Source organism: Spea bombifrons, chromosome 2 (genome assembly GCF_027358695.1).
Source record: "Spea bombifrons isolate aSpeBom1 chromosome 2, aSpeBom1.2.pri, whole genome shotgun sequence".
Lineage (NCBI taxonomy): Eukaryota > Metazoa > Chordata > Amphibia > Anura > Pelobatidae > Spea > Spea bombifrons.
The window spans coordinates 59131152-59156469 of record NC_071088.1 but is presented as its reverse complement, the minus strand read 5'-3'; the positions used below and the strand labels follow the sequence as shown (position 1 = coordinate 59156469).

The 25318-nt window shown below is 43.0% G+C and overlaps 1 protein-coding gene across 1 annotated transcript in view; it reads right to left on the bottom strand.

Moving 5' to 3' along the window:
* LOC128472508 (acidic mammalian chitinase-like) overlaps positions 1 to 25318 on the bottom strand; it is a 323300-nt gene that overhangs the window by 84913 nt on the left and 213069 nt on the right. The gene's annotated exons all lie outside the window — the stretch shown is intronic.

The window sequence follows — 25318 nt, the reverse complement described above, 5'->3', positions numbered from 1 at the left end:
CATAAAACAGGATAATGTACTTGACTGACACTATTTAATAACTGAATTAAATCGATTATTATAATCGATTATAAGACGACCCCCCCAAAAAAAAATATAAGACTGCACTTTAGGAAAAATAGTTTTACTTGTAAATATTAATTCACATGTAAACTTTTATTTACCAACCTGCCCCCAGTTATGCACATCTGCCCTACGGCTTGCTACTCTGCCCCCCAGATATGCCTTATACCCCTATATGCCACTCTGCCTCCCTGATATGCCTTATACCCTCTATATGCCACTCTGCCTCCCTGATATGCCACTCTGCCCCCGATATGCCTTATACCCCCCTATATGCCACTCTGCCCCCCCAGACTTACCTATGTATCCCCAGACTTGCCCCCCCCATGCTCCAGACTCCATGGTGTTCATTGGGGACAGTGGGTGGACATCTGCGCGATGCGCATAAGCAACCTCCACTGCTGCCTGGCACTGACGGAGCGCCGCCGTGACATGACCTTCCGGTGCTCTATCATAGAAGCCTTGGTGGAAGTGCCAGAGTGGAGGATCCAGGTCCCCTGCAGAGCTGCGGGGGATCTGGATCTTAGTCTGGATCTTAGTCTTATAATCTATTTGAAATCTGATTATAAGGCGACCTCAAATATTGCTCTGAAAAAAACTTGTTTTATATTCCAGCAAATAGGGTATACTGTTTGTATACATTATAACCACTTCGAATTGGTTCTTCAAGAATGGCAGGCAAGTAACCCCAGCCCTACCATGCCTAGCCACACACTCAAAACAGTTGTCCTTATTTGGACACCTAACATGTTGTGGGGTATGATATTGCAACATGCACTTTAAACCCAGAAACTAAGCTGCTAAAAAAGAGAATGAACAGAAGTAATATGAGGTAAAGAGGGGGATTTGAGTGCCAAAGAGCGGGTGTCCTACCTAAATAGGAACACTGTGAAAGCATGTCTGGATCCTTAATGTGCTTCATTTAAGGAATGGGGGGTTCTATTAGTTGTTTTTGGCGAACATGTGTTGGACAGGACTGGATAGTGCTAGTTACGTGGGTTGTCAAATATATTCATCCCACTCTACTTAAATGTTTACTGGAACTCTTGGCTAGGGTTGCCTCGTGGCCGGGAGCTGCTTATGCTCCCTTACTTACAGATGAACCGGACCCGAGACTCTTCAAATATTAACAATTCAATAGCCTATCACAAACTCCCTAATGGAAGGAACCAAATGGTTCTAATGAAAACCTCTACTTGTCATGTGAATGGGAATAGATAAGAACTGTCACCTGTATTCAAGCAGGGACTACGTCTGTGATACCATAGACCACTATGAAAAGGACTATTTGGACACTCATATGTTGTTTAGTAATAATATAGTTAGTCAGCTGTACACTGCATGATCACAAAAACACACCCAGTAAAAACACCCTGCAAAGCCTTTAAATGTGTATCTGCATGTTCACACTCTGTCTAGCTTTATACGCCTCTTATCCAATTATACTTTTACCCTACATTTTACCCACCTCTGGCAAAGTGGGCAGTTTTGGATCATCCCACATACAATACTGTTGGTTTTTATGCTGCTGACCGCAACCACACATTTAGTCATGTACTACTGCAGACCATCTAACTTTTGCCAGTTTACCGACTTCACAGAGCAGCCCACAGAGATAATCTCAAGAGTTTCTCAACAGTGAATTTCACATTAGCTCATTCACTATGGAAACATAACAAAGCCATGGGCCCACAGCTGGGGCAAAGCCAATATCAAAGGGTTCAATGCAAGATATAATGACTCTGACACCCGTAGCATTAATAAAAGAGACCCATTTTCAGGTGAAACTCACTGGCTTTGCCCTTCAACACATTTACAAGGTACACTTTATTGAATACACTTTATTGAATAAACCAGTACTACTCATTTTTGCAAAACATGTAATAATTCGCCCAAGTGAATCCCATATACTGTACACAGCTTTTACATTTATTTATAGAGCATAATAGATTCTGTAGTGTTATTACAATAGAGGCACATTGAAAAATGTATTTGACAATGAGAGCAACACGTCAAGACATACTGGTATAGAAGGAGAAAACTATCCTCTTGTGAGGTTACAATCTATTAGGAAGTTGAGGGGATGGAATAGAAGAAGATGGAACGCTTGGGTAAGGGAGATTGTAAAGTTCTAGTGGAGAACTCTATAGCTTGGAGATCACAAAGTAGGGAAGAGGGATGGTTTCTTAAAGATGCAAGTTGGGGGTAATAGGAGGGTAGGCTGTATGTTTCTTTTAATAGATGGGTTTTTAGTGTAGTAATACCAGGGATTACAATTTGTTTAACTAAAAACACTAGATTGTATGTTAGCCTTTCTCTGGGCAACTTTACCTCACATTGAAACAGTCAAATAAACTCAAATTAAGGTGATCAGATTTGCATATCAATCAGATGAACAACACCAAATGACATATTACACTGCATCATGATTTATTTAACAAAAGTGAAGCCAAATGGAGAAGCCATGTGTGAGAAACCAAGCACACTCTTACTGCTTTCATAGGAATTAAGATGCTAAGTAGCAGATAGATGCTGCTAATCAAATGCCCTTGGTTAATTGATCATCAGCAAGTGTTGGCATGTCTAGACTAGTGCTTGGGGGAATATGAAGGGTTAATCCCTTGAACAATTGAGCTTTGAGCGGCAAGGAAGATCTCTACGGCGGAGCTACTCAGTCCGAGTACGGGACTCTGTCAAACACACTTACATACTGTATGTACTTACGTATACACTAACATACGTACACATGCTTATAATAACATACCTACCTACATAGTATCATACTTACATATACCTACTAACATATACTCATAAAGCAACATGCTAGGGCATAAAAACCCAAGGGCTGAGTATAAAATATTTGATACTGTCCTAACCTCAACATTTAAGGAAAGGAATTTAGGGCAGTGGTGGGATTAAATTTTTTTAGTAACCACTTCTGAGATTTCGTACTAAAAAATAATAACCTCACACACACTCAGGCAGTCTCTCTCTCGCACACAGAGACTGAGGCAGTCTCTCTCACACACACAGAGACTCGGGCAGTCTCTCTCACACACACAGAGACACAGGCAGTGTCTCGTACACTCACACAGGTAGTCTCTCTATCACACACACACAGATTCAGGCAGTCTCACACACACACACAGACTCAGGCAGTCTCTCACACACACACGGACTCAGGCAGTCTCTCTCAGACAGAGACTCAGGCAGTCTCTCACACACGCACACAGACTCGGGCAGTCTCACACACGCACACAGACTCGGGCAGTCTCTTTCACATGCACACAGAGACTCAGGCAGTCCCTCACACACGCACACAGAGACTCAGGCAGTCTCTCTCTCGCACACAGAGACTCAGACAGTCTCTCTCTCGCACACAGAGACTCAGGCAGTCTCTCTCTCGCATCACATTAATTAACTCTGTCCCCAATTTCCTATAGGCATGGGAAGCTATTTAGTGACAAAGATGCCTATAGGAAATTGGGGACAGAGTTTGCTTTTGCCCCCAGTCTCCCATAGCCATCTTTGTCCCAGCCTCCCACTGCCAAGCATGCCCACAGTTACTTCAACTTACCTGACTGAAGACCCTGACATGCACTCTGTTGGATTCCCGCTGCTGCTGTCGGTGGCTCCACCCTCCTCACTGAACGGGGCTGACACCGCCCACAAAGGTCATTGAGAAGCGCTGGTGCCGTCCACGAAAGTTATTGAGCGGCGCCGGCTGACTCACTTCTATTTCGAATCGACAGAGGTGGCATTTTAAGAAGCCGTCCCCGTTGATCCGAAATAGAATTGAGTCAGCTGGCCAGCGTGACTCAGTGACCTTCGTGGGTGGTGACAGCCCCATTCATTGAGGAGGGTGGGTGGAGCCTCCGGCAGCAGCGGACGTCTGTGCGATGCAGACAACCCCGCTGCTGCCGGAGGCTCCACCCAGGAGGATCCAAGTCCCCTGCAACGGGGGATCTGGATCCTAAACCCAATTGTAGGATGCACAACCACTTTAAGTGGGGGGGAAGTGCGGCCTATAATAGGGTAATTAAGAAACGGTTCGCGCATACCGATAATTTTTTAAGAAACGGTTCGCGCGAACCGGTGCGAACCGGCTGAATCCCACCACTGATTTAGGGGTAAATATTCCAGAGGCCTTAAAGGTAGGTAAACAATGCAACAGAACAGCAGAAGCTAGCAGAATCCTTGATTGTATAGATATTAGCAGTAGAAAGAGGGAAGTCCTCTACAGAGCACTGGTGAGACTTCGATTGGCATATTGTTTACAGTAATGGACACCATATCTCCAGAAGTATATAGATACTTTTGAGAAAGTCCAGAGAAGGGCTACTAAAATGGTTCATGAATTGCAGGATAAAATTTACCAGGAATTGCTAAAGAATCTTAACATATATATAGCCTGCAAGAACATGTGACACAGGGGATATGATATAAGATTAGGCCAGGGACTAAGGAAAGTATTCGGAGCGGTCTAATGGTGGTGATGTGTCCCACAGCCCCTTTACTAGGATTGATTACCCTATTCTCCTCCCTAGTGTAATGCAGCCCAGTGGGCCAGTAGGGGAGATCACAGACAGACCTCTCTTGTATTTAAGTGATCGGTGCAGACCTCCACGGGTTTTTCCATCCAAGGTGGAGCACATGTATATGATGTGATGTCCCAGCAAAGAAAAAGACCAGAGTAGGAGAGGGAATGCCTCAGTATGGTAGGTTGTGAAAGCCAAATAGTAGACCTGACCTTGCAGAGACCTAAGGCATGACCCACACAAACTTGAACACTTGGAACTTCAAGTAAGGTGTAGTAGAGGGATATGGACACTGAAGTGGGGAGGGAGATGAACACTGACTGGAGAAATAACAAAGGGGTATGGGCACCTGCACAGCCTGCTAGCCCTGCTCCCTCAAAGCCTCTATTCCAAACGAAGAACTCTGGGTAAACTATCCTGGGAAGTTCCTAGATATGTGAAACACTCATAATATCTGAATGTGAAGTGCTGCGCGTGATTAAGATTAAATCTCACAAACATAAAACATACATAAATTGATGTAATAATGCAGAACGTATAACATGTTTATGCATTGCATTGCAAAAAGTAGTTTTAAAAAAAAAACTTCACAAAACTGCTCCAAGTCTATAGGACACTGACAGGGATAATTTTACTTATTCATAAATTCAGATGCAATTGTGAAGTCCTTAGTCTTGGTTTACCCACTCTTTATAGTACTGCAAAAGAGTGAGAGGTAGAGTATTTGAAAGTATTTGTGAATGAGACAGTATAGGCGGCTGGCGGGTGTATTAGAAGGAATAACGGAGGTGTCAGAAAGAGAGATGAGTAAGAGGTGTCAGGGGAAGTTTCCTCCCACACACTGTCTACATGTCACTGGTTTTTAAATGTCAAACCATCCTTCCTGCTTGGTAACACATCACATCTGAGATATCCGACAACACAGTCCTGCTCACTGGGGAATTTTAAAAGAGATGTGGGATTAACAAAGCTCCCTCCAAAGGATTTACTCTAGCACTGGGAAAGTCAAAAGGCATCTATTTATGAAAAACTATATTCTACAGATATTCAGAGTTGTTCCGTAAATTATCTTTTCATATCCCTACTCCTTCACATAAGGATGTAGAGCAGGGTTCTCAACATAGGACTCAACCCCCACATCCAGATTTTTTTTGGGGGGTTCTTAGGCCCATGACCTTATTTGCTACCACACATTGTTCTCAAGAACTATTTTTTTAGTTGTTTTTAACAGTGAGAGTCACTGACATAGTTTTACAATAAAAATGCCATAGCGGAGTCGGGTCCCTGAAGACTATCCTTTTTTTAGGGGGGCTGTGTCTTTTGGCTGCCACCCATCCATGGAGACTTGACTTGTGCATTCATTTTCGTACAAACTTTATTTTTTCATAAAAAATTGTCTGTTTCGTGCATTCATGCGAATCAACGAAAAAAAGTGCCTAAAATTTGTTACGATTTGTTCATTCATTGACACGTGTAGCCGTCATTACAAGCCGTTTTGGCGTGATTACAAGCGGTTTTACCACTTGTTGATGAGGTAAAGTGGGAGGGACTGTGTGTATGAGGGTACATATTAATGTGTATGTGTAGAAGTAGCCAAAAAAACAGGCTGTGATTGATGGGCCCAAAAATCTGTGAGAGTTTTTCCTTACTTTTTTCACTCTGGCCAATCAGCATTTACAAGGGGAAGGAACAAGCATTAGATACACCAGTTAGCCAAAACATAATGACCACCTGCCTAATATTGTGTAGGTTCCCCATTTATCGCCAAAACAGCAGTGACCTGTTGAGGCATGAACTCCACTAGGCCTCTGAAGGCATGCTGTGGCATCTGGCTCCAACACGTTAGCACCAGATCCTTTAAGTCCTGTAAGCTGTAAGGTGGGGGCTCCTTGAATCCATCCGGGTGCCATGTGTTCTCGAGGTAAGCGACGCACATGCACCTGGCCGTCCATGCGATGTAAAAGAAAACGTGATTGATGAGACCTGGCCACCTTCTTCCATTGATCTATGGTCCAGTTCTTATGCTCACTTGCACATTGAAGGCGCTTTCGGCAGTGGACAGGAGTCAGCAGGGGCACCCTGACTGGTTTGCGGCTATGCAGCACCATATGCAACAAACTGTGATGCACTGTGTGTTCTGACACCCTTCTATCAGAACCAACATTAACCTTTTTAGCAATTTTAGTTACAGTAGCTTGCCTGTTAGATTTGACCACACGGCCCAGCCTTTGCCCCACGTACATTAATGCATCGCTGGTTCATCGCTTTTCCTTCCTTGGACCACTTTTGATAGGTACTGACCACTGCAGATCAGGAACATCCCACAAGAGCTGCAGTTTTGACGACTCTCTGACCCAGTTGTCTATCCATCACAATTTGGCCCTTGTTAAAGTCGCTCAGATCCTTACGCTTGCCCATTTTTCCTGCTTCTAACACACATCAACTTTGTGGACGAAATGTTCACTTGCTGCCTACTATATCCCACCCACTGACAAGTGCCATGAAAACAAGATTATCACTGTTATTCACTTCACCTGTAGCTTGTCATAATGTTATGGCTGATTGGTGTATATAAGTGTGCTAACACCATTCTAACTTGTCAGTAGCAGTTACAGACTGTTGGAGTGTGAGCAGTGGCGTCGCTACAGGGTATTCCTTGCCCCCCCGCCGAATTTGGAGCCACCCAGGACAGTCCCGCAATGGGACTTTAACCCCTTGACTGCTAACGACGGCATTGTGCCGTCGCTAGCAGTCCCAGTCAGGTGCTAACGACGGCACCATGCCGTCACTAGCACTGCCTTACCTTGATGGAGGTCTGTGGACCTCCATCACCACCTACCCCGGCGATCTGCCCCTCAAACTGAAGGGCATCATCGGGACCACCCGATCCGCCCGGTGACGTCTCGCGCAATGACGCGATGACGTCACCGCGCAACTTTATTAACAACTGACAATTGTCAGTTAAAGAGGTATGGGGGCATGCTGCTTAGATGCCTGTATCTCAGGCATCTAAGCAGCTACAGACCCCCAACATATACCGTTGGAAAGGTAATTACCTCACCTTTCCAATGGTATATAGCTTGTAAAAAAAGAAAAAAAGAATAAAAAAATCTTAAGTTAAAAAATAAAAATGTAAAAAAAATTATTTGGGGGTCTCTAAAGGCAGATAAAAAAAGATCAAAATTGCCTAGAGACCCCCAAATGAAATTATTTAAACATAAAGTAGTTTAACTTTAAAGAAAAAAAAAGTTTAAGTATTCTAGCTAAATGATCACTGTGGTAGCCAATGTTACCACAGCGATCATATAGCGATAAAAAGTCACATTCCCTTTTTAAAAATGGCCAATACTAATTTTTAAATTTAGCCAACGGTAGAGGGAGGCAATTTTTGAAATCCTGATGAACTGCAAATATTAAAATCAGCCATTTAGCCTGTGCGGTACGTGAGTAACCATCTCATCCCTGGAGCGCCTTGCATTTTTACTGCAAAACTTATTTTTGCTGTAAAAGTGATTTTTTTTTCTCCCTTTACCATTATTTCTTTGGGATTGTAAGGGGAAAGAATGGTGTGTGCTTCTGTGAGTGAATGTATGGAAAGTATGGTGTGTGCTTCTGCGAGTGAATGGAGATATGAAAGGCGTGTGAATGATCAGTAATTTGGGTTGAAGCCTTGACGTGGCATTACTGCTCACGTAGGAAGTTAAATTATGGCACAAAAAGTACACATTTGCAAGAACTACACCTCTTGGCGCATCAAATGAGGGGCTGCATGTGTTTCTAGTACAAACCTGGTGTGCGCAAGACACAAATGAACATGTCGCTATGGTTAGAAAAAACATATTTTCAAGCCAAAGCGACATATTCCATCATTATTTGTGCACTCAACTTTTGTCCTAGAAATACATGTAGCCCCTCATTTGAAGCTCCAAGGGGCGTAGTTTCTTAAAATGGATGAATTGTCCGAATGAGGGAGAGCATGAGTTAATATGTGGATGAATTGTCTGAATGAGGGAGAGCATGAGTTAATGTGTGGATGAATTGTCTGAATGAGGGAGAGCATGAGTTAATATGTGGATGAATTGTCTGAATGAGGGAGAGCATGAGTTAATATGTGGATGAATTGTCTGAATGAGGGAGAGCATGAGTTAATATGTGGATGAATTGTCTGAATGAGAGAGAGCATGAGTTAATGTGATTGTGTGTATCATAGATGTATAATTGTGGAAGGGCAAAGATGGCACTAGCAGGATGTTTGAGCCTTGGGGACCAAGATGGCACAGGCAGGGTGTATATGGAACAAAGATGGGAAATCTTATGTGTGTTATCTGGGTGCTGGCCAGGTTCTATGTGGACAGTGTGGATGCCAGGGGTGGCTTTGGGGTGTGCAACCAGTGATCTATCCCTGTAATTTAGGGGGTTTTAAATATACCTTTAATGCCGTGTTTTTATGTGAATTCCAATTGATCTGCAACTACAAAGCTGTGTTTTTGTGTTATTCTGTAGATCCATATCTGCTATGCTATGTTTCCATACATTATTTATGTGTACCTGCAAATACAGGGTTTGTATGTCTTGTTCAGTTGATTAATACCTGCAATGCTGTTTCCATGTATTTATTTGATCTATACCTGCAATGCTACATTTCATATATTATTATTGTATACCTGCAAATACAGGATTTGTATGTCTGATTCTGTTTATTTGATATATACCTTCAGTGCTGAGATCACAAGTGAATTTCAATTGATCTATACATGCAAAGCTGGGTTTGTGTGTTAATGTGTTGATCTATACCTGCTATCGGCAGCAGGGACTAATATTAATATATATATCGGCAACTGGAGCTAATATTAATATATATGGGCAGCAGGGGCTAATATATATATATCAGCAGCAGGATCTAATATTTATATATATATATCTACAGCAGGGTCTAATATTAGGCCCTGAAATCATTTAGTGCAAAAGTTAAGGTATTGTATTGTTTAAAGGATTTCAAGGATTAATCGTACTTATATATGTTTTTTTAGTGGTATGATTTAATGGTGGAAATTATTAATGCCCCCCCAGTTTGACTGTGGTATCTTGTGTGCCCCCCCTATATATTGTTTCTAGAGTCGCCACTGAGTGTGAGACAGTGAGAGTTAGGTTATCAGAGGCTGAGATCAATGCTCATTGCTCACCTACCATACTGCAAGTTAATTATTTTAGTACAGAACATTTACTGTTGTAGGATGGATTGGAGAAGCTATAGTGACTACTGTAGTGTATTACAGGGACTGCAGCAGACATTTTTCCCTTGTTCCTGAGCATGGCCGGCCCTACCATGGAGCAGAGTGGGGTAATTGCCCCAGGTGGCACTTTTGAAGAGGCGGCACTTTGCTGCCCCAAGCGCCTTTTTTTTATTTTTTTTTTTTTTAGCGGAGGAGAGAGAGGGGGCCGAGTTGTTTTCGCTTACCAAGTTGTCCATACCTGCTCGGCGCCCCTCTCTCTCCTGTGCGAGCCCTCTAGCTCGGTCTCGGTGCCGGCTTGTAATGCTGAGCGCCGGAATATTATGTCATTTCCGGCGCTCAGCAGTGAAGCACCGCGCACCGTGGCAGAGCAGGGAGACTTGCCGCAGGACTGCAGTAAGGTAAGTGAAGTACAAAGGGGGGGGCATAGGGTAGATAATAGGGAGGGAGAGGAAGGGTAGATAATAGGAAGGGAGAGGAAGGGTAGATAATGACCCCTGGCGTCAGCAGTAGTAGTTTAAGGAAATAAAAACAAAAAATGCATTTTTCTCAATCATAGTTCTTTTAAATATGAAAAATAGTTTACATGTGAATTAATATTTACTAGTAAAACAGTTTTCCTATAGGGTAGTCTTATATTCAGGCTTTTTTTCCCCCCTAAATTAATATTCAAATTTTGGGGGTTGTTTTTTTTTTTACCGACGAGTACCGACAAACATTCTGATTCTACTACTAGTGCTGAACCTTGTCCACTCCACCTACCAAATTAAGGCACAGTTTTAGTCACAATTTCAACCAAGGACTCTGGATCAAGAGCAAAGATAGTTTGCAAGCTATCTTATGGTGAAGCACAGAGTACTACCAGTGGAACCACAACCAGCCTTGGGGTTACCACTACCACCCCTGGCACTACCACTACCCTAAGCTCTGGCAGCACTCTCCAGAGCAAAGAGGGGCAGCAAGCAGTGGTACTGTCAGATAATGGTAGCAGATCTTTTTTTGTATAGTGAGGAAGAAGAGGGAAGGTCTACTCTTGCAGCAGAAGTGGACCTTACTCCACTGTAGTGGCCCCTTTTACTAGTCTTGTGGGTCATTGTTGAAGGCTGAGCTATACAAGGCAGCTGGACAAACCATCCACTTCAGCTCCGACATATGGGGCGCCACTAGTGCACAGCATGCCTTTCTTTCACTGACTGCACACTGGTGGCTGCCGAAATATTTGGAGGACAAGGACAAGACCACAGTAGCCGGTGTAGGCAGAGGCACATGGGGTGAAAAGAAGGTCGGAAAAAAGGAGCAGAAATGCAGCAGGGTTATAGATCCTTTCTACTCTATGCTGAGGTTATGGATGAGCAGAACACATCAGCTTACCTGGACCACAGGCAGGCACAGTAGTAGAAATGGGAATAGCGGTTACTGATGGGTTTGCGTTGTGCAGCACAGATCAGGCAACCACTGGTAAAATGCTAAAACAGAGCAAATGTAATTAACCTGACTAAAGTGGTAAGGTCATCAGACATCATAATCATGAAAAATACATTCGTCCCGCATGGGGATACCTTTTTAAAGGTCTGATTGTACTAAAGCCCTGGGAAAAAAAAATAAATGAAAACTGAAAGACCAAGGAAATTGTTCTCACAGAGTGATTAATCCTCAGCTATATCAAAAAGTATTAAATGTCCATGAGGATAACTAAAAAAGATTAAGTTGGGAGAGTGAAAGGTGAGGATTTCATTAAAAATAAAATGCAGACAGTTCCCAGGGGCCTTAGCAATTAATTGGAAGTGTCAGGTTTCATCTGAATTATCATGTTTACATTTATAGATTGTTAATATAGTTTGACTGCACCTTCTTACATTTGCAGCTGAAATAGATTCCGCTTCTATTTAAGAATTGCAATACAAGAACACCAAAGTTGCCTAATTGTAATTTTGGGAAGTACTATATATTCCAAGTGTCCTGTTTTGCACAGGACAGTCTGTACTTTGGGACCCTGTCCCACTGTCCTGCTAAGGATCACTGTCCTCCTCCACTCACACTGCCACCCCACCTCAACAAAGGTGCCCCAATTCAGGCACCTGCCATGTTGTGGGTGGTATTAGATATGTAATTATAGTGTCTTAGCATACTCCTAAACTGAGACACCTTTATTGGGGTACACGACAAGAGGCAGGACAGGCCTAAGTAGTGGTTGGCAAACCTGGGAACTCCAGGAGAAGAAACACCTGAATCCTCCGGGTCGCGGGAGCAGGGTTCTGATATGCTCCACTCCCCTGACGTCAGTGGGCAGTACTGGCCACGACCCGCAAAAGGTAGGCTCCAGCTAGAAGGAGCCCACAAATTCCCAGATATGGTGGTTGGGACTAATCCCAGCTGGGTGGGAGGCATGGTCACCTATTTGACTTAAGCGAATAGTCAAGGAGGGAAACTGGGACCTGAAATGGAAATCTGTGCTGCATCACATCCTATGTCAGTCAGGAGAGGATCTCCCCAACTGGCCCATCCTCCCCACTGCCCGCAAAAGTGCGACAACTACTCAGGAAAGTGGAGGAGTGCCTGAAAATTGTCCTCCAAAACCATTGAGACTTATGTGTCAGAGTATGTGTTTTTGGCTGCTCTTTGTGCTACACTGATGATAATTAAGGAGAAAAATATTATTTTCATTGTTTACCATGCCTGTGCTTATAAGGCTTGCTGTTGATCTTTGAAAAATAGGATGCTCTCCCTACTCTATTAATAATTCATGACCTGTGTCCTGTACCACTGTGAGAAAATGTAATAATCGTACTGAATATCCCACTGATATTCAGCTGGTTGGATTGTTAGAAAACAGTGTTTCTGGAAGCGAAGAAGTTACAGTGAGCCATATGAGTGTGATTAATATTAATGAGTGGGATATTTTAGTCATTTTATGTTGTTATTTAGTTATTGTCTGAGCTTGTTCACAATTTTAAAAGGCAGTGACAATGATATAAAAAGTAGCTATACTTAAAAATGAAGAATAAATCAGTAGCGTTCAAATCCAAACCTACAAGTGAATACTTTCAATAAACCTGAGGGTTTAGTCCTATATTTTGCTAAATCACATAAGCTTATATGCCACGTCAAGGCACCCCATGGGATGTCCTAACTGGAAAATGATGCACTTGGGATATAAAAACAGAAGAGAGTTATTTAGGATGAATGACTTCTGGGGGCTTAAAGGCAAGCAGACATATTGAAGATTCAGAAGATGGCTACTAAAATGTTGAATGGTTTGTAGAATAAAATTTAAAGACGAAGGGAGCATAATATGTATAGCTTGAAAGAAAGAAGAGGAAGAGGAGATGTGATACAAACATTTCAATACTTCAAGGGATTTAACAAAGTACAGGAGGGAAGTTAAAAGAGGGGAAATATTAAGACAAGTGGTCATGGCCTAAAACTTGAGGGTTTAGATGTAATGTAAGAAATTACCGAGAGGATGGTAGCGTCTTATACATTAAGGGAATTTATAGGATAGGCATAAAGCTATATAAAGCTATGTAAAGCTATGTAGACACGAGTCTTACATTAGAAAACATTGGCAGACTAGATGGGCTGAATGATTTCTAACCACTGTCAAATTCTTTGTTTCTGAATTAAAGTGTCACTAAACCAAGACAAAATAGTTGAGCTCCCAAACCAAGTATCTGTTATAGGTGAGCTTTATATTTTCAACTGGCACTTTTTTACTCAAGAATCAATGAGCTTTTTTTTTTTCTAAAAGAAAAACATTTTGTGAGATTTAAAAGAGCTTGGTAGGTAAATATGCTTAAACAGTATCTCTGCAACTCATTTAGCGTAATATTTTGTAACAAGATGCGAAGCAGCAGAGCCCCATCAACTTTGACGGAGTTAAAGAACAGGTGAACTCCCACAAAAGTCATATGTGCTGGCATGCGGAACACCAGAACCCCATCCACAGAGGTAGTCTGAGATGCTGGGATACAGGAGCCAGATCCTCATCTCCAGTGGCAGTCAGAAGTCCTGGGATGCAGGGCATCAGAACATTCAGCGGCAGTTAGAAGTGCCGACATGCCCCCCCCCGATATGCCTTATACCCTCTATATGCCACTCTGCCTCCATAATATGCCTTATACCCTCTATATGCCACTCTGCCTCCATAATATGCCTTATACCCTCTATATGCCAGTCTGTCTCCCTAATATGCCACTTTGCTCCCCCAATATGCCTTATACCCTCTATAACCCACTCTGCCTCCCTGATATGCCACTCTGCCCCCAATATGCCTTATACCCCCTATATGCCACTCTGCATACTTTTCTATTTGCCACTCAGCCCCCTGATATGCCCCTTCCCTAGTTACTGATGCATCCCTAGACTTGTGCTCCAGACTCCCTGGTGTCTAGTGGGGGAAGCCGGTGGATGTCTGCGTGATGTGCGCAGACAACCTCCGCTGCTACCCAGGACTTCTGCAGGGGCTTCTATGACTGAGCACTGGAAGGTCACGTCATGCCAGTGCTCCGTCATAGAAGCCCTGGCGCAAGTGCCGGCAGCCGCGGAGGTTGTCTGCACGCCACGGGGGATCCTCCTCTCTGGCAGCCGGTGAGCGTCTGTGCGATGCACACAGACAACTTCCGCTGCTGGGCGGTACTTCCGCCGGGGCTTCTATGATGGAGCACCGGAAGGTCATGTCATGCCATTGCTCTGTCATAGAAGCCCCGGCAGCAGCTGCCAGTGAGGAGGATCCAGGTCCCTTGCAGCGCTAAGGGGGAACTGGATCTTAAGGGGATCTGTATTGTAGTGAGACCTCTATTTGAGGTCCGATTATAAGACGACCTCGACTATAAGACGAGGGTTATTTTTCAGAGCATTTGCGTATGTTAATCCTTTCCTGTGTTTGTCAATCCCCCCCCAACCCAGCTATATCAACCATGCCCAGTCCCAATGAAGTGTGTTCTCTTCCATCCTGACTGGGTGTCGTGTCATAACTGGTGGTACGATTCTTTGGGAGACCCTCCTCAGAGGAGCACCTTTACTCTGAGAACCAAAGCAGCTACCCATCTTGTAGATGGCTTTTGCTACAAGGAAGATAGCAATGGCAACTAGGGAAGTTCCTGCTAGACCCAGGTTCATGTTACAATGGTTCTGTGCCAAGTTCTACCTCCTAGTTCCTCACTAGGGTAATGTGGATTTGGATCACCTTATTAGTGATTTATGGAACTGCTGCAACAGCTGTAATAAGGTTCTTCTTTCACTCACATTATACTCAGTCAAATCTAAATTCCTGTCTGCTGAATAGGTCAAGATTAACCCTTTGTTTGCTATGTACTTAATCCATGTTCTGTGTATTTATGTTCAGCTGTGTTTGGTTATACCTATATCTATGCCATTAACACATGACCTAACCAACAGGCTTTATTACCCTGCCTCCCTCACCTGAAGCCTATGTCATTCACACCTGACCTTGTTAGGTACCTTTGCATTGAATTTATAGGACTGTTTTGTCCCTGTACCTGATCATGACTTGTTTCTGGCTTCCTGTGTAACTGATCCTATACTGTTCCTACCTTCAGCCCTTCCAAGTGGGCTTCCTGCCTTCCGCCCACTGTCCAGTGGGCTTCCTGCCTTCAGCCCACTGTCCAGTGGGCTTCCTGTCCTCAGCCCTGTCAAGTGGGCTTCCTACCTTCAGCCCTGCCAGTGGGCTTCCTACCTTCAGACCTGCCAGTGGGCTTCCTACCTTGTGCCATTCCAAGCGGGCTTCCTGCCTTGTGCCATTCCAAGCGGGCTTCCTGCCTTGTGCCATTCCAAGCGGGCTTCCTGCCTTGTGCCCTGCCAAGTGAGCTTCCTGCATTCAGCCCTGTCCAGTGGGCTTCCTGCCTTCAGCCCTGTCCAGTGGGCTTCCTGCCATATGTCCGCTTTCTTGCTAAGAGACTGTTTAACCTGTATTTGCTTGTCCTGCCATAATATACAATACATAGCATTACCAGGAATTCTGCCTGTGGTGTATTCCTTTGTGCCTGTCTGTCTTATCCTTTGGTTACCATGCATCGCCGTGTGCAGACAGAACCCCAGGTATCCCCTGCAATGAGGCTCCTACCCAACCTGATTACCTGGGCCCTGGCAATCCCCCTTGTCTAACACTAGTTGCTCATAGTTGCTGACATTTGGTAAGAAGATACCAATACCAATAAACAATGCTGCTGTCTGCTTCTAAAATACCTCCTAATCTTTCAAATGGACCCTATTTACGGGGAATGGTTGTAGGCGTGTTTAGGTGCAGTGGTTTACCAAGGCTCTTTGTGTGACTTTTATAAATAACTATTGATCATGTTAAATCATTTTGCTTATTATGACATGTTCTCTTTTTCAATAGAGCTTCTGAAAATGTTAAGAAAGTAGCATTTGCACAGGATATTTTGCAAAAACATAATGTGACACATATATGACCATCCCATTATTTCAGGGAACGAAGGAGCAGCATTGAGGGGTAGCGCAGTTTAAGGTGTTCAAATCAGGACTGTTGTGTTGACATGTGTGGCAAGAGGGAAGGATGGCACGACTGGAACTAGAAGTGAGTGTGGCCAACAGCCCACATTATCCAAAGAGCCACCCTGTGACACCCAACTTCAGAAATGCAAGGTGGCAACATTGGAGCTGCAATGGAGGTCTGTACTCCATCAGAGGATCTCCCCGACTGGCCCATGATCCACAGTGGGGCAGCCACACACATATGGCCTCCCCATTTTTTCCAGGAAAGTACAAGTACAATGGTTCAGACAACGTAGATGGGACACAGGCTGAGGCAGATAAAGTGCTCACATTAGGGAATAATTATCATAAAAGTCACATAATTATTACTGCCAGTGACATCCAGACTGCCAGTGTTCACCACACCACCTGCCACCAGTATGTTATAAGTACATCAAAGAATTTCTTCCCCATAAGCTAGCTGCCTGCATTTTTTTGTTCTCCTCAAGTTGACCTCCCCTTGTACCCTGGGCTGACTGCCTGTCATTTTACACAATGACTGCAGGCCCCTTTTTTTTCTTTATTATTTTAAAGCAAGTTGTTTGCTGTATATACAATAATTGTTTTGATCACACTTAATAGCAGGTTTGTAGGGATTGCAAAGTTACATAGTCAGTACAGATACAAATAAAAATACACAAAAATATAGGCAATCAAATGACAAGTAAAGTAATAGTTCCATCAAGATCTGTGTGTGTGCATATATTACTACAAGTAAAAATAGATAATAAACACATTCACAGATATAATACACACAATTCCCCCCTTTCTTTCTCTAGTACAAATTCTACAGCTTTAACCCCACGCATGCCAGCCGCCATAGGCAGCTCCAGGGACAAAAACCAGGACTTATTCAGCTTCCACATGAGAATGGGGACCAGCCCTGGCCTCCCAGTAGGGTGACCACGTCAGCCATGTTTCCCAGGACACATGTAATTTTTACATATTGCTGACCAGCCCAGAAAAACTGTGCCCTCCAGTATGGGGGATGTATAACTGACTAACTGGTTCTCTTCCATAAGTCTATACCTCCCACATACTGCAGGGTACCATTACATCTGGGCTGGCAATATGTACAAATTATATGTTTCCTAGAAAACATGGCCAATGTGGTCACCCTAGATCCCAGTGATGCAGTATTAACCTGTTCAATGCTGCAATCACTTTAATTCCCCACAGATTTGAGTCTGATCAATATGACATCTAGTGGATGACCCCTACCCCTCTCATTAGTGACCCCTATCAGAGAGAGAGAGAGAGAGAGGTAGAGCGTCACTGGCAGCGCTCAGCAGTATGCGTTCTCTGGTGTCCCTACAAAAACAGCGGATTTGGGTGTTGACCTGGAGAACCGGATAAGCGGTGCTTTACCCGGAGATCTCCAGGTGAAAACGGGAGAGTTCCCAGGTATGTATATATTGGGAGGTATGCACCTATATGAGCTTGTCGGACATCCAATTCAAAAACCATGTGCATTAATATGGAATTACCTCACCTCCTTTGCAGCTATAACAGCCTCTACTCTTCTAGGAAGATTTTTCACAAGATTTTCGAGTGTGTCTGTGGGAATTTGTTCCGATTCAACCAAAAGAGCATTTCCCAGGTAAGGCCCTGATGTTAGATGAAAAGGCACAGCTTGCAATCGGCGTTTCAATTAATTCCAAAAGTGTACAAAGGAGTTAAGGTCAAACCATGTCTTTATGGACAATGCTTTATACAGAGGGGCACAGTTATGCTGTAATAGGAAATGCCCTCCCCCTGTGCCACACTGGAATTAAGGGGCCCAGCTCAAACCCTGAAAAAATAGCCCCAGACCACTATCTCTACTATGCATTTGGGTAGGTATCATTCTCCTGGCATCTGCCAAAACCAGATTCAGCCATCAGACTTCTACTAAAGTGTCATTTATTCAGAGAACACAATTCCACTACTCCAGAGTCCACTCGCACTGTGCTTTACAGCACTCCAGCCAGCAGTTGCCATTGCTCATAGTGATTTGTGGGTTGTGAGCAGCTGCTAAGCCATGGAAACTCATTTCATGAAGCTCCTGACCTACAGTGCTTGTGCTGACTCTACAGGAACATGGTACTGAGTGATGCTACAGAGTACAAACAATTTTTACTCACTGTGGCATCGGCCCCTGTGAGAGTGCATTGCCGTTACTCCTAGACGCTTCCACTTCACAATAATAGCACTTACAGTGGACCAGGGCAGATCCAGCAGGGCAACAATTTCACAAGCTGACATGTAGCAAAGGTTGCATTCAATGACAGTGCCACATTTAAAGTACAACCCGTTCTATCGTCAGTGTTTGCCTATGGAAAAGGCATGCCTATGTGCTTGATTTTGTACACTTGATAGCAATAGGTTTGACTAAGTAATTAGGAGGGGTGTCCACATACATTCGGTCATAGACCATGTGTATACAGTAAGTACTTTGCAATTAGCCTGTATTACTTTGGTTAAGCATTCATCATGGATAGTATAGAGTTTGTTCTGTTCAGTACTGCCTTTGCCAGTGGTACCACTGCTGCCACTGCTAGTCCCACACTACACACAGAGAAGTGATGTAATTTCCAGGAACACACTGGTAGAGAGGGAGGATGATTGCTGCATGTTGTGCAACACGATCGGAACAGTGCTTCATGGGACAGGTGAGAGGTATGGACCCATTAGAACATCAGAGGTCCAGGGCCCTGCAGCAATTGTTCTGTATGCCTATTTCTCGATCCAGCCCTGGCTGTATATCTCCAAAAGAATCCAGTGATTTTAAGGAACAAAATTATATGAAATGAAATTATCCTTACATAAAATACCTGAAATTACAGGGATTAAGCCTTGGAAGAAATTCCAGGTTGCCCATAAAATGGTATTAGGGCCTCAATACTACATTCTATCTGTCACAGTAACACCCTGAGGCCGAGGACACATGGGTCTGAGTTTGGTAGGGGGACCATGATGAATTCATGGGGAAACCCCAGTCTGGCCTGCCCTAGCCAGACTCCCATGGACTAGCTGGCTATGGGCTCTACATGAATCGAAATGCTGCATGCTCCTGACAGGGACCACGATGCCGAACAAACTTTGCAATCGAGTTGCTACGGTCGTCCCATGACTCGCCATGACGCTCTTCTGGAGTTAAGCTCTGCTCGTGGTGGGTCACAATCCGAGGTGGTTACTGAGAGGGAGCTCATTTGGGACACCTGGTTTTATTACCCATCCTTAGAACTGGGGTTTACCCAGCTAGAGCTGTGGAACTTTGGCCCGGGTACTTTACGGACCATCTACTGGGACGTTCCCAGCGCTGTCGCTTTTTGGAACATAACATCCCTGAACTCTCCATTGGCACCCCTGGATTGCCGCCGCTCCCTCTGGATCAATCCGAAATAGTGAGTCTTTACCAGGTGGGCATTGCAGACAATGGAACTGTATGGAGGCACCAGACTGTCTGGTAGATGATGGGGTTATACTACTTATCTGATTATGTTTGTATATAAATATCCATGCTATTCTCAATAAACCTAGTTCTGTTTGCACACAACACTAAGTCTCAACTAGTGCTTGGGTGATTACAAAGGGTTAATCCCTTGAGCAATTGAGCTTTCAGCGGCAAGGAAGATTTCTATGACAGAGCTACTCAATTGGAGTACAGGTCTCTGTCAAACTATCACCCTAGACAACATAATGGCTGCGTAATACCTCTGTAGGTGGGACAAAACCATACACTAACATATACAAACACTCTAACATAATATACTGCCAGACAAGCTAACTCCATGCACAAACACCATACAGTAACACACGCGCTACCCTACACTCACACACACATGCAAACACCTTCCCCTAACACATACACACTAAGGTAAGGGTAAAAGGTAGTATTCAATAAAAAAGGGGTCTGATGGGATGTTTATAATGCCATGGTAAGTGCCATAGTTAACCCTAATGATACTTAAAGCAAATATTTTTTTTTTTCATTAAAGTAATTTATCTTTAGCATTAAGGGGTTTATGAGCACATATGTCACAATCAAGGTGCTGTCCCCTAAAATGAGGATACCCTGTCAAAGTACTATAACCTATATAACCTATATATAATTTACCCTACATACCCTGGATTTACATTATTATTTCCCTATAAAGTAGGGGGACTGGATTTACCTAATAAATGGGGACATTTGCACATTGCATACGCCAGATTAGTAATGTGATTATGCAGGTTTTCACTCACAGAAAATTGCTTTCCCAGATATTTTATTCGTTTATAATGAAATTCCTCCATAAATATGCTAATAATAAAAATCTGCAGTCTGCTAGTTGTTTTGCAAATTGTCATGCCACCTATACATAGTCTGCCACCTAGTGGATTTCCAGCCTCATGGTATCTAAAAAAAAACTTACGGTGTTTTGATATTTTGTTGTCAAAAGGGCTAACAGAAAAACCAAGTGTGTTTAATCGACTGAGTGACAGGCAGGTTAGCTTTTTAGCTAACTCTTATGTCACTATTCAAGTTAGCAAATATACCGGTATGTCTCGTTAAATGCTTGTATTCATCCAAAATCATCTGAATATTTCCCATCGTTTCCAAATGATGAGGATGTAATGTATGAAGGCCCTCTCTAGGGTTTCATTATTTACTACTGCACTGCTGAGCTAATTAGGAGTTGCCAGACATAAATAAATAGCTGTAGAAACTGTCAGATGCAGAGCTTTTTGATGAGTGCAGAACATCTAACCCTTCTAAACATTATCTCCTGTCGTAATTAGGAATTAGGAATTGTTTATGGAGCCCAAAGAGAATGACTTTTATATAGTAAGCCTTTGTGGGTCTTAATGGTGCAAAATATCACTAATATGCCACAAGGTATATAATCTTCAATCACTCAGATATATCCACTTTTTATGCAGTTGTTACCTGTTTGCATACCTGTAAACATAATATATAGAAACTTGGAACACTTTCAAGCGTGTGTCAAATCTGTAAATTCAAGCCAGAATAAGAGATATGTATATACAATCATCATATGTGTGAATACAGTGCCATTATAAACACACGTAGGAGATGAAAAAGGTTGTTAATCTATAGGTCACCATCTTTAAATTGAGGTATAGGCATTAGACAGTAACACTGGATGTCATGCTAATACAAGTTAGGGAAGGGGGACATATGTTCCCTGGACTACTCTGTTTAAAACATTTGTGGCTACTATCAGATGCTTTTTTTATGTGCTACCTTCAATTTCACATTTATCCACATGGGTACCTAGAGTAACAAGGACTTATGGCAGCATTTTTGTGAATCTCTTATTGGTTTTCTCTGCATTGCCTTTCTGTAAATATAGTTAGTACACATTGAGCATGCTGTATGATATGTCTTTGGCTGCTTTATTACTCTGCCGCTTAGCTCCTGGGCTAAATGCTGCCAGCACTCCCCTCTTACTGATGTAAGCGTGAGAATGCTATAGGTACTTCTGGCATGTGCTATTCCAGCATATTACCATATGATGCCTGGGAGTTTACTGAAGGAACTGACCCGACACCTTTCAAAGACTTTTATGTGACTTTCTGACCTCTAGCTAGTTAGCGTTTCAAAGAAAAATAGTACATTTTATTTACCCAATTTAATTTATAAACACACTTTATGCTATTTCTATGCAACTTACTCTAACTTTTAGGGCTGTTGACCATTCCGATACACTCATTCTCCCCAAACATTTTGTGTTAATAGAAAAGAGGGATATCAGGCAAGAAAATAGGGATGAGGGGGTTAAGAAACAAGAGGTACTGTCCCTTTTAAAGAGAGGCACTGGGAGGTATGCAGACCAGTTGAAGGGGAAGTGCCTAGTATGCATTTATGCATTAACTGACCTCACCAATGCTCTACTGGGTGAACAAACGCTACATCATCTTGTGGAAAGCCTTCCCACAAGAGTGAAAGCTGTTATGGCTGCAAAGTGTATTTAGAATTCAGTGTCATAAAGGTCCCTGTTGGTGTAATGGCCAGATATCCCAATACCTTTGTCCAAATAGTGTATGTGCCAGTATGTTGCTGCCTGCAATATTTGAGATGTATAACTGGGGAGTTGCATTTAAGTGGTTTGCTGTGAGGTGTCTATCTTGTGGCTATAATCTTCTGCCATGAAGTAATCTGTACCAGATAGATACGTTTGGATTCAGACTAGAGGTAACTGAAGCGGGCTTGGAAAGCCATTTGCTTTTACTTTAAAAAAGGGACTGGACTGGATTAGGGGAGGCAATCATGTCTGACCTTTCAAAATGAGATGACATCAAATATCAATGTTCTGTTTTTAATAGGTTGCTTGGTGGTGGTAGATTCAAAGATCTACCACTAGCCATGCCCCGGCGGATGGATGGAGCTGTGATACATAGATTTGGGGTTCAGAGAGGGCTACTTGGGAGATAAATATATGAAGCATCACCCACAAGATATGCCCTGCTGCAGGAAACATCCAGTACTATTTTTACCTCCCTGAGGTCAAAGGTTGGAAGGGGACCAATAAGTTTCCATTCTGACTTGGGCTTTATATAAAGTATTATCCCAGTGTTTATCTAACTCATCTATGTTTTTTAATTAAAAAGTACTAGTACTAGCTAAAGGCTTCCATTATCAGAATTGGCTTAATCCATTATGCTTAAGTGATATCAATTAGAGTTCCTCTGTGTTACTTTATTTAAAAAAACAAACACTAAGAAAAATTTGATTTTAAGGAATAGAAGGGGTGTCAAAAACAACTGATGAAGGATAGCGTCATAAGCTATGGAAGACACCTGCATTTGCCATAAACATATTGCAATTGCCAATACAATATGGTCAGCTGGGTAATAGGTTTCTGCACGTATTGAACATGTACATACAATTTAATGTACAATTACCATAAGAACATAGGGTATTTGCTATATATGTCAGTTTTGGATTATTTTACATTTGCATTGCTGTGTTAACATTCAGATTAAAAGAAGGACTTTTGAAAGTCAAAAGCAATACTTATCAGCAAAATGAAACATATATAAGATAAGAAACATGATGATAACCATATTCTATACAGAACATGCACACCTTGGTCCTATCTGATCAGCTACAAATTCCAGCACAAGGTCTACTTTTAGATCCATATGTATGTATATTTATCATCTATCTTTCAATCCAACTATATACAGTATCTGTTTATTATGATGATGGCAAAGTCACTATATAATGCTTTCTTATGCTTTGCATTTATATGAACGAAGGAGAATAGAGTAAGAGAAAATAAAAACTGTCACTGTCTACAATGTCAAATATATGAGATTTGGGTAAGGCCACGGGGACATGTGTGCTGTAAGTTAGCCATGTGAAGGAAGTGTGGGCTATTTCTGTTAAGTGATATAAAGGTGGCATTATGGAGATGAAAATATGCCATATGCAATCTTCTTTTGGTGTGTACAGTGTGTTGGTGGTTAGCTGCTAAATGGGGTGTTCCATGCTGAAGTGGACTGGAGACACACAGATAGGGAAATGATAGAAACAAAAAAAGGTGAGGCACCCATCAAATTCTCATTCCTAACCAAAAGCGCACGCATTAGCAACCTGATGGCCCATAGAAAAGTTTAAGCAAACAAGGTAGAGAGATAGAGAGAAAAACATAACACATTGTGAGGGAAAAAAGAGAGGTATTACAAAATGAGCTAAGGCCTTTACCTATTTTCTGGTAAGAAATATTGCTAAAAAACCTGATCATAATTAACATTGTTTATTGGTTGATATAAATATTTAAAAGGACGGCTAAACAGACATTGCATCTTTTATTTACTCATGCTATCAAGATGTTCCTTGGCACAAAATTGTATCCATGGGGAGTTCTACAAAGTGTGATAACGTCATAAATACTGAAAAGGCGATGGCTGTGCCATAAATCTAACACAAGCATTCTACAGTAAATCGCTAAGTAAGTCCATCGCTAATCAGGGCTAACTTGCAGTCTACTTCATAAGCATCTACAGAAGAAAATACCGTATTGGCTCGAATATAGGCCGCACTTTTTCCCCCCACTTTAAGTCTTTAAAGTGGGGGTGCGGCCTATATTCGGGGTCTAGCGCCCGACGCCCGGGACATGCAGTCCCGGGCGCCGGGCAGGCAGCGGGGTTAGGATACAGATCCCCCGCAGCGGTGCAGGGGACCTGCATCCTACTCCCCGATACGCTCAGACAGCCTCCCCTGCCAGCACTTCCCACGGCACCGGAAGTTGTATACGCGTATTGCGTAGATGTCCCCCGCCGGCCCCGCAAGACACCCGGGAGTCTGCTCCGGTAAGTCGGGGGGGGGGCAGAGGAGGACAGTGGCAGCATATCTCGGGGGGGGGCAGTGGCAGCATATCTCGGGGGGGGAGGACAGTGGCAGCATATCTCGGGGGGACAGTGGCAGCATATCTCGGGGGGGACAGTGGCAGCATATCTTGGGGGGGAAGACAGTGGCAGCATATCTCGGGGGGGAGGAGGAGGACAGTGGCAGCATATCTCGGGGGGGAGGAGGACAGTGGTAGCATATCTCGGGGAGGGAGGACAGTGGCAGCATATCTCGGGGGGGGGACAGAGTGGCAGCATGTTTTTTTTGGTGCTTTTTTAAAGAAAAAAACTTTTTCTTTAAAAAAGCACCAAACTTTTAGGGTGCGGCCTATATACGGGGGCGGCCTATATCCGAGCCAATACGGTATATTTACTCCAGTCAAACAGGAAATCACAATCCTGTTCCTGCTGAGTAATTTTAAAGTTTCAAAAATGGATCATGGCTGTAGTCAGGCGTTTCACCAACTGTGTTGAATTTTACGAGTTTGTAAATAAATGCAGCGTTGGAAACATCATTCCTACAATTGAATGATCCAAACCTTACAAGAAATAATTATTTAATCAAGGAAAAATTTTCTCATTTGCATTTTTTCCCCCCGAGAAGCTTGGTTGTCTTGTGATACAGACACAGGT